The 16,327-nt window shown below is 43.7% G+C and overlaps 1 long non-coding RNA gene across 1 annotated transcript in view; it reads right to left on the reverse strand.

The window, feature by feature from the left end:
- Positions 1-15,975, reverse strand: part of LOC142577881 (uncharacterized) — a 107,767-nt gene extending 91,792 nt beyond the window's left edge. Inside the window, exons 1-2 of the long non-coding RNA XR_012827090.1 lie at positions 15,857-15,975; positions 560-603 (exon numbers count right to left, since the gene is read on the reverse strand). This is a non-coding gene — a long non-coding RNA (uncharacterized LOC142577881). The remainder of the gene's footprint in view (positions 1-559; positions 604-15,856) is intronic.
- Positions 15,976-16,327: the final 352 nt, after the last annotated feature.

Raw genomic sequence — 16,327 nt, forward strand, 5'->3', positions numbered from 1 at the left:
TTACCTGTTCAAGGTCATTTTTTCCGTTTCATTATTTCTAGGCACAACCGCTCAATTCTTTGCCGAGCTCTGCTGGTGAGCACGAGCTATGTTTTGAAGTGCATCACCATCATCTACGAAGAAGACGTCTATCAATCATAACAACATATATTCTATATTTGTGGTTTTACGTGCCAAAACCACTTTCTGATTATGAGGCACGCCGTAGTGGAGGACTCCGGAAATTTTGACGACCTGGGGTCCTTTAACGTGCACCTAAATCTAAGCACACGGATGTTTTCGCATTTCGCCCCATCGAAATGCGGCCGCCGTGGCCGGGATTCCATCCCGCGACCTCGTGCTCAGCAGCCCAACACCATAGCCACTGAGCAACCACGGCGGGTCATAACAACATCTATATATATATATATATATATATATATATATATATATAAAATCAAAATCAAAACTACACCAATCTAGAGCAAAAATACACGAACCCACTATAATCACAAGGTAGAATAGACGCGGCGCCACATTTAAAGCTCGAACACAGAACGCTGAAACGCGGTGACCGTACCTGATAATAAGACACTGGCAGGTGAGGCATTGCCCTCCTGGATTCTGCACGGAAAAAAATCAAAATTCAAGAAAGTTCGAGTGAGACGAATAGAGAGTTCACTGCGAAAATGGCTCGACGAGATGCGCGCGCGACGAACGGCTGAATATACTTCCTCGTGTCACGACGCAACGACCCTTCGCACGGGCTACTAAACAGGAATTTCAATCTTGCGATGTCTCTTCGATGTTCCACTGCGGCAATCGCAGTAGAACATCGCCGTCCGCATAAGTGCGGACGGCGAATCCGTCGCCCTGAATTTATCGAAAATCAAACGAACAGCGCGGCTCTGCACCGTTCTCAATTTATGTTTTCATTTATTGTAAGACGTAACCCATGCAATGAATCTATAATGTAGTTTTGGTGAAGTGAAAGTTTCGTAAACCAGACGTTTGAGCTCAGGAGAGCCTGGTGTCTGCTGGTGTCAAAGAAAAGCGCGTGCTTGCAGATTGCAGATAACCGGACGTCATCGACGCAACTCGTCCAGGAAAGGCCACTGCTTATGGAAACTCCCAAATATTTGTAGTTGCCGACTTCTTTTATCGAAGAACCATTGATAGTGTGGGGGAAGGGATCAGGCTATTTTTGTCGCTTACGCATTGTAGCCCAGCCTTCTGAATTTAACTTCGTCGACTATTCTGAACACCATCCGTAAGTTTACTGTTACTCAAACTGGTTTCATCTTCGCGGCCCCCAACCCTGCGATACATCACGCTGTCATTTGTGAATAAGATAACGCAATGACGGCGATCTATAGCTGCAATAATGTTTTTTACATATCCTTAAAAATATAATGGGGCCGCGTGCGCTGCCCTAGCATGCGATTGAGAATAACAGGTAAAAAGTAGACCAGGAGCAAGTGACAACTAAGCTCTATTGGCCCACTATGACCTTATGCAGTTAAGTGCAATTTTCAAACGTTATTCTTTTTTTTTAAGTTTTCTGATGACCTTTCCGGGTGGTATGTGGTTGAATGCGTTACTAAAATCAAGCAGTAATAGCAATAATATTACCTTCCCTTGAAAAATCTAAAGCCAATGCTGATGCGTGAATACTGGTTACAAGCTACGTAATAATAGACAACCGCTTACCTTAAACCATGCTGGAATTCGGAAATTAAATAATGTTAGTATTATAGGTTTCCCGGATAGTTTCATGGTCGCATAATAATCTTGAAGGAGATAAAAATTATCGGTGCATAATTGGTGGTCACCAGTCATGTTCGTAACCGCTGCGAAGTATTGGACAACCATATGCATACGTAAGATTTTCGATGTTATCCACCTATTTTTTTTTTTTTTGTTTAGAGCTGTGCATAAATATCGCGTTCTTTGAAGCGACTTCCTAATGTTTGGAGATAGGAGATAGTTAACGCAAGGCCAAACGAAAGAAAATGTTTTCTGGAGAGCTTGAATACCAGAAAGAAATGAGTGACTATGGCTAGTCTTTCCAGGTATTTACACGCAAACAATGATGGTAAATAGCAGCATGTTGGTTGCGTCTTCAGTTGTGTTGATTTCAGTTTCAGTTTACTTATCCAGCTTAAGGCAGCTCGACGCGGATGTCGACGAAAAGAAGCATGCAATAATGGCATGCCCATCATAATGAGCTAGTAAGTATACTATTTTACAAAATTCGCCATTGCCATCTACGCTACCATACAAAGCTATAGAAATTATATACGGTGCTATAGATATATATGCAAACTACTGTGGTATGTATACAAAAAGACAAAAGCAATGACCACTACATTGAGAAGAATACTATAATTATATAAACTCAATATTATTTTCTATCAAAGCAGATTTTGAATCATCATTTGTACACACATTACTCGTATCACTGAAGTCGTTTAGGTAATTTGACAATGCAGGTGTTTGATACTCTACACACTGTTTACCAAAAGTTAAATCTTGGTTTTGCCTTTTTTTTCGTTTTTCGGGCGTCTAATGTGTGCGTTCTGGCGGGATTCGGAGACGATCCGACGCATTTCGTCTAATTCATTGCATAAGCTGGAAGTAGTACACCTGGTCAGCCCTCAGTATAGTATATTTTTATAGAGTGCTCTCATATTTAAATCTCTCATAAAGCCGGGGCTATTGTAAAAGTGTCCTTAAAATCTTCTGCAAAACTAATGATTTCCTGTAATTATTTTGCGTAGTTGCGCCCTACACGAGAACACAATAAATTATCTTGGAGTAGAATAATGCGTAGTATAATTCATGTTTTAGCAGTTAGGTAGCATGGAAGCAATTTTGTACATATACCCTACAGTTTTACTGAGTTCTCTTGCGAGCTTTCTTTATGTGCGTGTGCCACATTAAACCCTCACTCAAGCGCACCTAATAATTTTGGCTCTCTATCTGTTCCAGTTTTTTTTTTTTTTTGCTCTTAAGGACAATACTTGTGAAGCTGCGCTGCCTACTTATAGGAGCAAAAATCACGTACTTAGCTTTACTAACATTCATTTTCAGCTTAGTACGCCCTCACCGACATGACAGTTTTATTAAATAATTATTTACGAGGTGTTCAAGCTTTTGAAGAGGTGGACCGCCAAGGAAAATATTAGTATCTTCCGCATACATTGTTTGCAAAGGGGAGGTTCAAATATCACGCAGGTTTTTATATACATTAAAAGTAACAGAAGTCTGAAGATTGAGCCCTGCGGGACACCTATTTTATGTCAGCATAAGTGAATTCGCTAACAGTTATTCTAACATACTAATTATAGGGTTTGTTAGATATTCCTTGAATATCTTGAGCACCCCACCCCGCTCACTCAGTTAAGATTGTTCATTAAGATGCCATGGCATACTGAATTTCATTTCAATTCATTTTATTTCATTTCGTTTTTATTTCTTAAAGACCCCGTGACGGGGGTATTACATAAGAAGTGGGTTACTCAGAAATAAGCAGAAACCATGTGTTAATCTATGCTCAAAGGTGATTGGTGACGCTTTCTATGAAGATGGATGGACAAGGGATGAAGTCGCGCGGCAGGCCATTCCAGTCAGCAGCTGTACGAGGAAAGAATGACCTAGAAAAGGTAACGGTGCGTGCACGTGGGCGCGCGACTCGAGATGACTTTCTAAAGATTTGGGGTAAATCCGATGTATAGAACTTATTTTTGAAGTTTATATTATTACAACGTTTAATATCAGGCAGGTTATTTTGCACTATCCGCGTTTTTCCAAACTGCATGTCATTAAATATCTAGAACTTTGGGCAGAATCGATGCAATCTGATATTTACCGCGCTCTCAACTACCTTCGGAAGGACTTCAAGGAAGGAGATTGGTCTATAATTGGTTAAATACAGCTGATAACTTATATTAAAACCGGGAATAGTCCCCCGATCTTTTAACAATGTATAGCGACGCCAGTTGCCAAACTTTTGTGAATATTATACGCTAACATTCCAGCTATTATGTGACGTACGTGTTTTATTGACCTTGGTTTATTGTTGCCAAAGCCAGTTGCAGCCTTATTCTTGATAGTATCTTTCATTTACACGACTTTAGCTGGCGAAACTCGGCTCAATGTTTTAGAATTCACAAGAATGAACCAGGTTAGGACACAGGAAACGCTGGTATTTTGTCGTCATTACACTTTTCACTTGTCAAAAAAATACTCATTCAGTGTGGTTACAGCTTCGCGAACCTGCAGTAGTTACTATGCGCACCTGTGAAATCTAGTTTTTACGTGACGCTAAATGTTTTACTTCTCATCCCTTTCTGGCGTCATTCTTTTGCTTTAGAGAACAATCTTTTATAGAACTCCTTCTTGGTAAATTTTAAGTCACTGTTTACTTGATTTCTATATATTATACTAGGCGTTTCTATACCTCTAGCGCGTACAAACGAATGATGAGTTTCATTTTGTTTGTTTTTTCTTAGTCATCTTAAGAAGGCTGGCATCAATACATGCCTCTCTTTGGCCTGCCGTTACAAGGCCTGAGCGAAAACGCTGCTTGTAACACGCCATTAATTTACGGACAAATGCGTCACAAGCTACGTTTGAGTTGTGTATTATTACGCATGTCCAGTTTGTGGACTGAATAGCCACACCAAACGTTTCCAAGGCTTTGGCGATAATTATGAAACTGAAGCACGAGAACCACGGACCAGACTGAGGGTACGACGCATTCGTCCCTGTGTCTCGCGCCTCACCTGTAGTAAGTGGTACCAACAAGGCCGATTTTCTACCATTATAAAATCTATCGCATTATTACTTCGGAATCAGACTGCTTTTTTTTTGCCACTCCTTTTGTCTGCGAACATGGTCTGCAGCGAAAGATTAGAAGGTAGTTTCTTATTTAAACAGATAGGATTCCAGCAATGCAGTCAGCTGGGTAAAAGTTGGCAATGCCCACATCAAGAGACGTAGCTGCATTCTGTGGTGTTCTTGTGGCTCGTGAGATTATACTTACACAAGCAAATGAGTTGACAATTGCTGTAAACTGTACCACGGAGTGCATAGCTTAATAGGGCGCTAATATTTACATCACCCATATTGTAAAAAGGCATGTGTGACCTACTTAAAAAATGGAGAATACGCTCTAATAAGCGGAATAATTCTAATTTGATTCCCATTGGAGGCCCGTGCATAACTTCAGTTGTATATTGCTCAAAACTCACCAAGATACATTCAATACTGTCTTTTAGAATTGATCAGTGAAAATATCGCGCCTCAGTGATTGGCTGACATAAAGAGCGACGCCACAATCCTATTCCTTTGTCGCACAAGTTCATTCCACGAGTATATCTCATAATCCGGGTTATTATTGCTTGCTGTGAACCAACTTTCTGAGGAAATTAAAGCGTCGAAACTGTTAAAAACGCGCACGAAAAAAATTATTTATTTTTTTCTTGATTTCTGATACTTCGTGTGCTCAGATGAAGGATCCTAAATTGGTGACGTGTGCACGAAAATTATTCATTAAATTATTGGATATCATCACAATTAAATTTTTCATTGGTACTCTCTGTATTAAACTACTATCAACGCGAATAAAAAAAAAGGATAAAAAATCCGAAAAAAAAACCGCCAACTGCTCTTGGTCGCTCATCTTATCAACATCAGTGAAGCAGTAAATTCTGGGCATTGGCGATTTGTCGTCTTTTCTGGTGAACACCTTGCCTCTGGAGGGCCACACTGATCTCCTGCGTAGTTTCTTTTTCTTTCTTTTTTTTTTTACTGTGGCCCAACGCAGTTTCTTTCAATGTAATGTCATGTAGTCGTTTACATAGACCCGTGATGAAGACTGGAAATGCAGTGTATTTTTGTCCATTTCCACCTTCCTTGCAATCTTAATACCGATATTCGTCTTCGTTCTATGTTCAAACCGGACACTTATATTGAATTCGTCATGCCGAGCAGTGGGCACGCAGTTGCAGATGTCGATGTCGACTGCGCCTTGAATGATTGCACTGATCCGTTTGATTACAGCTAATGCTTTGCCATCAACAGGAATGCCTTTGATTGCGAAATTGTTAGCGCAGTAGTGTTGCTTCAACCCTTCCAACTTCAGAGTCTGTCCTGAAGATTTCCAATTTTCCTCCAATACTCCCTTACCAGCGCTTTAAACTACGCATTTTCTTTCACTTTTTTTCGTAGGCTCTTCACTCCCAACCTAAGCTTGCGTTTAAAATCATCAAAGCATCAAAACAGGGTAACGGGAAAATGTCAAGAAAGTAGAGCATTTGTACAAAACGAGCACATCATACGGTAAGATGGCTCGGCGGCAGTGCACAGGCTATTGCATTCGGTGCAATAAACAGTCTTATGGCAAAGAAAGCTCACTGACTTGTAAGAGAAAGCAAGAAAGCAAGAACAGTCTTCACGTTTTAACATTCCGCTTCAGTAGGCTACCAAATCACCAGTTCAGTCGCCAACCTGGGCGAAACGAACCGACAACGAGCATGAAAAGTAAGTCAGAAACGCGCATAAAATTATGTTGGGATTTTCATCCATCGCAGTGACAAAAAGAAACGTAAGGAGAAGCGAAGAGTCAGCAAAACCTTTCTTCGATGACTAAACAAAGTTCCTCAGCGCAGCAGAGGAACATATCAAAGAAGCCAGTGCCTGAGAAGAAAGCCAGAACGAACCGGAAACGGAAATGCGCTTCAAACAAGCGGAAGACCAAAGAAGCGACAACCGGATGTTAGCACCGCCCCCCCCTCCCCTAGCCTTGCTGACGCCAGCTCCGACTAAGCGAGCCCCACAGATCTCCGCCGAAGGGTTGCAAGGTTGCTATCTTCACTGGCTCTATCCTTGTGTATTACTTAGCGTCTTGCTTTTGCTTTCTTTCCTCCCTTGCTTGAATGACGCTTTCCGTTGCCTAACTGTTCTCTGCTCGAGACCCGGAGGATATAGGGTTGCCTGACCATACCTGCAGTCGGATGTCGCTACCGCCAGGAACTCTCCGCTTAGCTCTGCTACTCCTGAACAAGAAAGCTGAACCATAAACTCCCAGGGACATGCGTACGTTTGCTTGCATGTAGAAACAAGACTTACAGTTCAAGGAGGAGGGTAATAGATATGGAAACAAATCTACTAGCATGGCATGGCGGGCGCGCGCGGCCACCCGAGTCGCATATGTGGAAAACATGTCCCATAGGCGCCGGGGGGTCAGAGCTGCGCGCCTATTGACTCTCGTCACAGGCCACATCCGCTAGCATGGCGGCACCTAGGGACGCAGCCTCCGACGTTGCCGCCGAGATTTAAGTTTGTTTGCGCACCGACGCTGGGCCGCCGCGGTGAACGCGATGCAGCGGTGGGCACTAACGCTCATTTGGTGATAGTAGCACGCATCACTTGCATGGTGGTGTATCCGAGGCACGTGAAGTAACCTGAAATGCTTCAAGAAACGCCTGTGCAATGTTGCGCAATGGCTGCGTGTAGTCCTTTGACGACACTGCGCCTCGCTGACGAAAGCCACGTCGCACCGTTTTCTACGGCGCACGAAATAGCATTCATGCGGAAAGTGGATACGCGCCTCATCGAAAAGGAAGAAGACGGCGGCGGAATCATCATGAAGTGATGTGCTGAGGCCGCAGCGATAACGACGACACGGTAAGTTTTTGTTGCAGTTCAGAGTACATATTCCGAGAACGCTAGAGCGATGAGGTAAAACTTAAGGCTGCATACGTTACGCGGAGCGCGCAGTTGTCCAAAATAATTCAACACCGCACAGAGTGACTGAGACATGCCACGCAGAATGAAAAGCGCACATATATTTGCAGGTGTGCGTCCATAAGCCTTCAAAGCGTGCTTCAAGACATGAGCACTTTCGTGATGCCGCGCATGCGGCTTAGCTCTGACGCCCGCTTCTTCGTGGGATATGATTTTCTTATACCCTCTATGCGCGAAGGAAAAGCGCGTGGCCAACATGCAATTGACTCGCATTTTATTAGAATAAGGTGTAGACGAAGGGAGAAACTCTAAAGCACCGTGGTTGCTGCGATTATCCAGTTATAAAAAAAAAGTAAAACGGTTTTTTATTAAGGCTTCAACGCATGACATTTTTGTAATGCGGCGAAGCATTTAGTGTGTTGCAGTGAAGCGAGTGAGAAATTGCGCGCATACGCAGTTAAACAAGACTTTACACGCATTTCATGATGGTGAATATGCTTTAAAAAGCTTCTCCGCAATACTTATAGGTACTGTGGTTAATGTCCGTAGCAAGCGAAAAGAAAAATAATACCGGCAGACGGAGACCTCGGGTGCGCACCGAAGATAATATTAGACTACAACCGTGGCCCAGTTGTGTTTCCAGTTTTTATAATAACATCTTGCTTACACTTCGTACGCGCTCAAATCCTCACTTTGCTTCACTGAAGATACTGTATGCTTCATCGAGGAGGCCTCAGGTGAGCACCTGAGATAATAATAACGGCCCAGTGCAGTTTCCCGCTTTTATAATAAAGGCTTGCGTATACTGGCCGTATACTGCGTATGCGCGGAAGTTCTCACTCGCTTCACTGCAATACATTGAATGCTTCACCGCATTACAAAGTTGCCGTGCGTGGAAACCATCACAAATTACCGTTTTCCTTTTTTTTTTCATAACTGAAAAATTGCAGCAAGCTCGGTGTTTTGTAGAATCCCCACTTGGTCGACGCTTTATTCCAATAAGCGGCGAGACAATTGCGAGTTGGTCACGCGCTTTTCCTTCACGCGTAGTGGATATGAGAAAATCATGTCCTACGAAGAATCGCGCGTCAGAGCTAAGTCGCACGCGCGGCTGCATGAAAGTGCTTCTGGTTCGAAGGACTCTTTGAAGACTTGTCGACGCACACCTACATATATACGCGCGTTTTTCATTCTGCGTGGCGTGTACTCAGTCACTCTGGGTGGTGTCGAATTATTTCGGACAAGTGCGCGCTCCGCGCAACGTATGCGCCGTTAAGTCTTTCCAGATCGTACTAGCGTTCTCGGAAATATGAACGTTGAACTGCAACAAAAAATTACCGTGTCGTCATTATTGTTGTCGCTTCAACACATGGCCCCGTGATCATGCCACCATCTTCTTCCTTTTTGGTGAGGCGCGCCCGCTTTACGCATGAATGCTTTTTCAGCGTCGTTGAAAACGAGCAGACGCGGCTTTCGGCAGCGAGGCGTAGTGTTGTCAAAGGCCTCCACACAGCCCTTGAGCAACTTTGCGCCTACGGGATATGCTTTACGTATACGCACCTGGGCCACCCGGAGTAGAACGCGTCCCCCCTCCCTACCATCCCCTCGCGCGACAGAACCTCACGCGACGGCAGGCGGCGCACTTCCGCTCCGCTTCCCTCCCTTGAGTGCGCGAGATTGAGCCGCGATCGCTGGCTCACCCTCTCACGCTTTCACTCGCACATACACCATACGGAGAGCAGCGACGACTTTATAGCCCTTGAACTTTATACGGAAGCTCATGGCGACGGCGGCAGAAATGTCCGTGGAACGTCCATATAATTGCCATCACAATGAATCACGCTTTTTCTTAATTGAATGAGGGATAGAAGTAAGGCGGAGGGCTAGATGCCATTGACCTTTTGAGCATATTTTTCCTAGGACGCCCAGCGGCTTACTCTACAGACTGTGATGAAAATTTATGCGTCAAAATTTTTTGAGAGGGGAAAATATTTTTTATCTCAACACTGAACATCATTCATAGGCGCGAAAAAAGCATCTCGCGCACTATATTAATTTCTTCAAGTCCGTAGTGCTGAGTGATTGACAGTAGTAGCTGTCTTTATGTAGGGCAGCAAACAATGACCTTCTGGTTTATCTTGCCGTGCTCCTTCTTTTCACTTGCTGTTTTCATCCCCACTGAACAAGAGTTCCTGGGCTCGTAAAAATTGTTGCGAATGTGGCAGCACTTCTTCACATGCTGCTACTGTTTGGTGGAGGCAGCACATTACCGAAGGCCCGTGTATTGCGTCGCTTTCTCTCCGCTAACTCAGCATCTAGAACACATAGGCTTCAACAAAGGCCGCGCATGACAATCACGGCTTTTGTCTAGCACCAAGGCAACATTACGAACAACAAATCACGATTACGACATATCAGACTGTGGCGTCTGTGATGCTCTTGTTTCGAGACCAGCGTTATGAAGTGGGCTCCAAAGTACAAAACCTGGAATTCAGCCTGATCTGCTTTCTGCAGGCAATACTTACGCTCAGAAAATTCAAGCATTGCCAGAGCAAGAAAAAGTAAGAAAAAACGAGCAAACAACAAACAAAGCACAAGAAAAAATGTGCTAAGCAAAGGGCGGGAAAAAAAACCAAATGCTTAAACGGATACTTCGACTAAGGACACACATTGAGAAATTTGGGCGTCCGAATGCAAGAAAACCTTCTTTATTGATTGGTCAAGCCGCAGTGCAGACACAAAGCCACAAAGCCAGCACAACGGAAATTACACGAAAAGTAACGAAGAAGCCGGGCGTCGAAATGATCGCCTCTGTGTTGCCTGGCTGCCTAAATTACTGCCATGTGTTTCGCGACGTCTTCTTATTCTCATTGTGCCTGTCTTCTTCTGTTCAATTACTGTGCCTCTTATCAACCGTTCTTCAATACTTATTCTTATTGTTCTTGTTTTATTGTTTTTCAAGCACACAGCACATCCACAGAGACAACAAAAAGAAAAACTCTGCACTAGAACTTCTGCAGTAAGTACTGTAGCGCAATATTCATGCGTCGAACTAGAGCACCCTTGCGTCGGGATGCAATACAGCTATAATGAAGGGGGAAAGGAACGGAAGGAATTGGTGAATGCTTCCCCCAGCTGAGTGGACAGCGGTTTCAGAACACACTCTTCTTTTATACACACACAAACTGAAGGCCTCCTGCAGGCAGTCGGAAAAAGTCACGACTGCGTTATTATTAATGCCGTCCCAGCAAGGGCAACGAAAATTCGCAAGTTCCATGATATAACGGAAAGGCGAGACCCTTGCGGTTCCTAGCCTCCATTTATATTCATTTCTCATGGTTGCGAAACCGAAAAAGCCGAGAAGCACAGCTGAATTACGCCCACAAGAAACCGGGCCCAAGATTTTTCAAGGCAATTCGCATTTCTTGCAGGAGACGCCATTATTTAGCATCCCAGGCGTAAAGCCCAGGTTTTCATTTTCTTGAGCAAATGGGAGTAGCAGCCACACCCAATAATTCATTCTGGTATTCATTTCCCAGTCAGAGGGATGACTTAATAAAAACTATACTCGTCGGCGATCGCTGCCTGCGTAAAGCTCCCCTTGCTGGAGCGTTGCTTGAAAGGAATTGCTCCGAAGCAGCCGGCGCCTGAGTTGCGGTGTACGGCGCTATAGAACATATGGAGAGCTTATGGAGAAGGCCGCATGGCGTGAAGTAGAAATTGCCACCCTTTCTCAATCTACGCCGGCGTTCATTAGTCTTTAATATTTAGCATAATATTATATGCAACTGCTCCTCATGGGACTTGAATTTCATTTGCTGGACATCTCTCGCAATATTTTTAAAGATAATTTATTATCTGATGAGTTAAGAATGCATGGAGCCTAAAGCAGGGTCTGTATTCACAAAGCATCTCGGCGCGCATCCCACGCGTGACAGCGATCGGAGAGACATCGAGACAGGCGCCAGGGCTCGGGCAGTCTGGGACAGCTCTTACTGAAAGAAAAAAATGCAGATCCCACGCAATGTTGGAATCGATGTAAACGAAGCTTTCGGTGCTACTTGCACTCATTGACAGTATTCGGCGGTGATGTTGACGGCATACGACAGTCGTGATGGGATGTTAAACGTTACCTCGACAACACCACTCGTGTTCGTCCACGATGTACACATAAGACAGAGAGATGTACCATTCATTCACTCATTCCTGTACTGACGAGACCGCCCAAATGAGCAATGCATTCTGACGACGCGCTTCCTTTCTTTCTCCCGTGTCACATTAGATGAACTGCCATGCGCGCTCCCCCAGAGGGATAAGTTAATCACCCGTTTCCTGACTGCGTCGGTACGGGTTCCGACATTCTCCCTACCTACTCCATGGACTGTCGTTGCTGTTGCGCGTGAGCACATAGGCAAGCGCGGCATCTGCTGTAATGCTTTTGCGGAGGGGGCCACGCCTAATTACGGCGTCAGACGGCATTGTGGCCCCACTCTACCGAAACGTCATCCACGGCGCATATTTCGTCTGCCACACCTCTGCCGGGAGCTCTCAGGCACCCTCGACGCGACGTCCAAGGCAAAAGCTGCGGCAACAGCTGCAGCCGCAGGGGGAATTTCCAAGGAAGAGGCAAATAAAACATCCCTTTAAAATAAGAGAGCTTTGACAACGCAAGAACATGGTTTCTGCAAAAGTACCATGATGGGATTTGCAAAACGTCGCATTCACTTGCACTTGTAGCAGATCATGTCGCGAGTGGCATATGCTTGTTATTTTTGATTGTGATATCTTCTGTGAACAAATGAAAAGAATTAGTCAGTACATCTACGGCGTTTACGTGTATAGCGTACGTTGATTTTTTGCCACAGCTGAATGGAAAATTATAAACGCGATTTTTAGTGTATACGACCTGAGGCTGAAGCATGCATGCACAGTGAAAAAGAAACAGGACCACTGCGTAATGTTTCTCTGGTTTTAAAAACCAATATTTAGACACAATATTGCCTGCTGGATCCCTAGCTTCCAAACAAAGAAAGTCATGGAGGAACGCTGCCAAAACAACTTCATTCTTTATAAAGGTTCTCAAATCACCATTAAAGGAAGTACGTACGCTAAATATTCTGTAAGCCTTGACTGCCTTCGTTGTGAAACTTCATCTATTATATCGCCAAGAAACACGGCGGCGTTGATCTCGCCTACTTCCCCGTGGTTTCACCATCATTACCGCAACGTTCATAACTTTCATAAAGTAAAAATGATGCATCAGTCTTTCGCTTTATCGCATCTATCTTCCATCACCAAAAGCGAGCTAAAATATTCATTTGCTTCATAACAGCTGCTTGGGCTCTCAGTTTGACTCATTGTCATGAAAAGAAGACGTCAGTACGAGCAAGACATTCAAGTAGGTATATTGTAATGGCTCAAACAAGGCAAGCTCGCATCACCCTAACGTGATTCGTTCGATTCTTTTTCGTGCTATTTTCAGCAATCTGAACACAACGCCGGTAAAAATATATTTATTTTTGGTACCTCTAGAACACATAAGAAAACACTGCATGGGTTAAAAACACGTGACAAAGTGCAGATCATGGCACTCGAGTAGGTCTTACTAATCGAAGCGCACCTATAGTTTCGATTGTGCCGAAAAAAACTACTGATATTGTAAAAATTGTGAACCTGTGTTTAGATCCCCATTGGACCTAAATACTTGCAGGGCATCGACGAGTGTTCCTGTTGACCGTAACTTTTACATCATCCCACAGTTCTACTTCTTTCTCAGCACTAAATCGCTTAAGGGAAAAAGAACGAGTTACTCCATTTCACATTCAAAGCAATACTTTCCAACGAGTTACTCGCCTTCAACTTTTTGTCCCGTATTTCTCACGCTCGTGACTGGCGTTTCATTTAAGTGCATGCCATGTATCCCTCTCCACAGCAAGCGGTCATATACAATTCGAAACTAATCAAGAAATGAAAACACTGAAGCATGCTTTAGCTTACTTTATATTTTTTTTTGGGGGGGGGCGCAATAAACCCCTATAAATACATTATTCTGAACCGATAATAAAGATAAAGAAAACCAAAAGAAAAAGCCAATTTACTGCTAAGAATTCAGAATTTAGCTCACGCAGATTAACACAAAGATGATCAAGGAAGCACACACACACACACATGCACAGAGTTGCACGCAAGTGCCAGCGTGTGCGGAGCGAAACCTCTTCTATGACTGCCACCATTCCTTTTTTTTTTTTATGAAGTGAATGTGAGGAGAGGTTGGCGCCTTTATGGTGGCACCGGCTACTCCTTGTCACTTGGCAAACGAAACAAATTTTCGTACAAAGGAAGAATAGCGACACAAAATATAACACTCTGTAGAGCACCGGATCAATAAAAAATATACAGTCCAGCAGTACACAAAGTCAGATGTTTTGAACAGCCAAAACACACAACACATGTAATACACTGCAAGTACAGAACAGTATTATACATGTTGCGTAAAAGATGCGATCACCCCTTAACCCAATTATGAACCACGAACAACGTTTCTGTAACTCATTAACGTATTCGGATCATCCGATACCTAATATTTTCCCAAAATGCTGGTCTCCTCTAAAAACTTTTTCAGAGCAAGAAGTGCTCTTTTTTGAAGGCCCGCTGTTGGCCGTGGGCCAAGTATCTTTTTAAGAATGAATGGTCTTCTGTCTAATATAAACAAATTAGCTTGCAGTACCGTTCTTTACGTATCGTATTTCGTGCATTCGAGAAGAAGAGGATGCACATCTTCGTCTGGATGGCCACAAGAACACTGCGGACTAGAGATACGTTTTATCCTGTACAAGAAGTGTTTCGTAAATGCAGTACCAAGACGCAGCCGGTGTACCAATGTTTCAAATTTTCTGTTGTCTCTTGGAGTTTCCGGCATTGATAAGTTTATACATGGGTCTATAGAGTATAACTCCGAGTTTTTAGTTTGCTGGTCAAACCAGGTAGTTTCGCTGAGGCGACAAGAAATCTGTCTCAGGATCAGACGGACTTCTCTACGCAATATGGGAAGATTGGTTGTCTCTGCGTTATCGTGCGCTCGATTCGCAGCTGCGTCCGCTGCAGTATTATCAGGAATATTGCAGTGCCCAGGTATCCACTGGAATGCAATTACGTGGTTCATTGTGCTTGCTTTTGTAAGTTCTTTGAGTGTCTCATACAATAGCGAAGTGTTCAAGGAATTTTTCTTATTGCTCTGTAGTAATGTGAGAGCGGCTTGCGAATCGCTAAAGATAACCCATTTTTGCGAATGTTTTTCTGACGTTATAAAACGCAAAGCGCACAGGATTGCAAATAGTTCTGCCATGGTGGAAGATGTCTCCCAGGATAATTTAAATGTTTGCTCTAGCGCTAAATGTGGAATGACGAATGCTGAAGTCGAGGAATTTTTATAACACGAACCGTCTGTATAAACGTGGATGTACTGGGGATATAATGAGTAAATTTGGAAGAGTGCCAGTTGCTGTGCGGCTGCTATGAACATGTCTCTCTTTGATATAATCCCGTCAACCGACAATTCTATTGTAGGGCATGTTAACATCCAGGGAGGGTAACTAACATCGACTTTGCATAATTCAAATCTTGGTAATAACGCTTTATGTTCTCGACAACAACAACAAGGTCTTTCGCATGACTCTTCGCCTCCGCACCGCCAACCTAAGCGTGTCTCTTTCGCTCCTCGACGACGGTTTCCCGTGCTATTCCGGCTGCACCACTTTCCGAGAGTCGCCTGCATCTGCGCAAAAAGGCCGGAGTCCCCAGCTGTGCTGTCGCACAAATATCGGCGCGAGCGCCCGTCAGCTAGACGCGGCTGCCTGCGCAGGCTTTTCTGCCTTATTTACATCAATACTGTCGGTTCTTCTCGCTTGCTGCTGCATGCCATTTTTCGGGCGCGCTTCCTTTCAATTCGATGTTTTTTTTTTTTCGTTCGGATGTAAAGCATTGCGAGAGATTCACGCGTGGAAGGCTATAATGTGTAAGACATATACCGGTATGCGTATTTTTTTTTTTTTTTGATCACGGTCCTCTTTGTTAAGAAGTAAGGAAAGAAAGGAGGAATACTTTCGTAAAAGCAAACAGAACTTACCGGCATGTGTATGAGCGCTGTGTTACGGCTCGGCTTGATTTGTGAATGTCGCATACATAAGAACTCTCCGCCCCCTCCGCCCACTTCTCCAAAAATGAGCTCCTTTCAAAACACACATGATGTCAGCTCTTCGTACAAGTTGCGTGACTTTGTCTTGTATCCTGACTTTTTATACTTTGTCTGCTGGTGAAATTTTTTTCTTCTTTGGCATAAGCACAATCGGCTCTCACACAATGATGAGACAAGCTATATGACGCTACTTCAGACGCGTGACACCTGCTTGCCTAATGTAAAGGACATTTTCGATCTTTATTTTTGTTTTTCCCGTAGCAGGAGAAACTGCTGCTGCAGAACATATTTTTGTGAATATTTATCACTACTCCAAACAGGGGCTCCTTTTTGTTACCGTAATTGCTATTATATAAGAATACAATAACGTAGATTGCAAAATTACGTTTTACGATATTACGG

The sequence above is a fragment of the Dermacentor variabilis genome, chromosome 4 (genome assembly GCF_050947875.1).
Source record: "Dermacentor variabilis isolate Ectoservices chromosome 4, ASM5094787v1, whole genome shotgun sequence".
In the NCBI taxonomy this organism is placed as follows: Eukaryota; Metazoa; Arthropoda; class Arachnida; order Ixodida; family Ixodidae; genus Dermacentor; species Dermacentor variabilis.